Consider the following 2,500-nt stretch of genomic DNA (forward strand, 5'->3'; position numbering starts at 1 on the left):
CTCAATTTGTCCCTTAACCTAACTCAAGTTGTCCCTTAACCTAACTCAATTTGTCCCTTAACCTAACTCAATTTGTCCCTTAACCTAACTCAATTTGTCCCTTAACCTAACTCAAGTTGTCCCTTAACCTAACTCAAGTTGTCCCTTAACCTAACTCAAGTTGTCCCTTAACCTAACTCAAGTTGTCCCTTAACCTAACTCAAGTTGTCCCTTAACCTAACTCAAGTTGTCCCTTAACCTAACTCAAGTTGTCCCTTAACCTAACTCAAGTTGTCCCTTAACCTAACTCAAGTTGTCCCTTAACCTAACTCAAGTTGTCCCTTAACCTAACTCAAGTTGTCCCTTAACCTAACTCAATTTGTCCCTTAACCTAACTCAAGTTGTCCCTTAACCTAACTCAATTTGTCCCTTAACCTAACTCAATTTGTCCCTTAACCTAACTCAATTTGTCCCTTAACCTAACTCAATTTGTCCCTTAACCTAACTCAATTTGTCCCTTAACCTAACTCAATTTGTCCCTTAACCTAACTCAATTTGTCCCTTAACCTAACTCAAGTTGTCCCTTAACCTAACTCAAGTTGTCCCTTAACCTAACTCAAGTTGTCCCTTAACCTAACTCAAGTTGTCCCTTAACCTAACTCAAGTTGTCCCTTAACCTAACTCAAGTTGTCCCTTAACCTAACTCAAGTTGTCCCTTAACCTAACTCAAGTTGTCCCTTAACCTAACTCAAGTTGTCCCTTAACCTAACCCACGTTGTCCCTTAACCTAACCCACGTTGTCCCTTAACCTAACCCACGTTGTCCCTTAACCTAACCCACGTTGTCCCTTAACCTAACCCACGTTGTCCCTTAACCTAACCCACGTTGTCCCTTAACCTAACCCACGTTGTCCCTTAACCTAACCGACGTTGTCCCTTAACCTAACCCACGTTGTCCCTTAACCTAACCCACGTTGTCCCTTAACCTAACCCACGTTGTCCCTTAACCTAACCCACGTTGTCCCTTAACCTAACCCACGTTGTCCCTTAACCTAACCCACGTTGTCCCTTAACCTAACCCACGTTGTCCCTTAACCTAACCCACGTTGTCCCTTAACCTAACCCACGTTGTCCCTTAACCTAACCCACGTTGTCCCTTAACCTAACCCACGTTGTCCCTTAACCTAACCCACGTTGTCCCTTAACCTAACCCACGTTGTCCCTTAACCTAACCCACGTTGTCCCTTTGCCTAACATAGTTCACTGCTCGGAATCTCTGGTGTCGTTGTTATCCTCATGTAGATGTCTTGCGAGTGTTGCTTACTTTCCACATATTCCTGCTATCCACTGTCAATTGTACTGCAATAGGACTATATCGCCGACCCCCCCCCTCCCCCCCCTCTGTCCCCCTCTGTCCCCCTCTTTGTGTCTCTGTCCTCTCAAGCTGGTCGGTCTGGCGTTTGAGTGTTAAATGAGCCTCGCAGCTGTTCAGTTGCATTCAGATGTCGACGCCCTCAGTGTACGTCGTGGTATGGTCTGTGTCCATTGTCCGCTGATGTCGTACGCGTAACCCACACGCTGTACCGATCATCGGTCGTTACGTACAGAGTGAAGTAGTGTGATACGTGTGACCGTACGCTGGCTGTGCCCAACGGTGTCGAATCTCAATTTCCATATGTTGTGCTTGATGCTACTTGTCTCGTCTCCCAATAACAGCTAGGTTGCACTGTGGTACGCCGTAGAGGCGTGTGGGAGGAACGTACGAACGCATTGTATGTCACCCTGGGTCGCTGGGGGTGGTGGTGCGGTGAGTCAGGTCAGGTCAGGTCAGCGTGAGCCGTCTGATGTAGTGACGCGTGTATTCCGACTTTGTCGTATTGCCTCACACAAAGTGCTACCCTGGTGGACCGCGTTCCATATCTGGGACATGCCGCAGATGCCGGTTGACAGTGGATCGCGGAAGGTACATCGCATACGTGCGCGGGCCACCTTCCACGTGTTCTCTTCTGCACATGTCGCAGTGTGTATGTGGTCTGATGTAGCGTGTCGTGACACATGACATCCTGGCATGCAAGAATTGTTGAATTCGCAAATGTAGGTGGACATCTACGTTTACTGCCCAAGATACGCAAATGAACTGGAAATCCGTTGTTGAGCGGTTGTTCACGCTGGAGGTGAATCTGTGATGGCGACGATCGGTACAGCTATTAACCGGTTGTTTCAGCGGTACCCGCCACATCCACACGCGTGACTAGGCCCATGTGGGTATGAAGCGATACGCGGCGGTGGCTTGGTGGGACTGTTCCCGGCCGGTGAAGGGGGGCCGCCCGGCGTGTTGGCCGCGCGCTGCGTGGGCGCACGCGCAACAGGCGGCTGGTGGGGGGCGCCGAGTGGCAGGAGCGCCAGCCGACGGGCCCGGCAGGCGGCGCAGCTACGCTGCGGCGCACCCTGCACGCGGCGCCTGGCGGCCAAAGTTGGTTCAGCCGAGCCCGGTGCGAAGCGCGGTGGACATCTGCAGTGTG

This window comes from Schistocerca gregaria, unplaced genomic scaffold, assembly GCF_023897955.1.
Source record: "Schistocerca gregaria isolate iqSchGreg1 unplaced genomic scaffold, iqSchGreg1.2 ptg001216l, whole genome shotgun sequence".
NCBI lineage: Eukaryota > Metazoa > Arthropoda > Insecta > Orthoptera > Acrididae > Schistocerca > Schistocerca gregaria.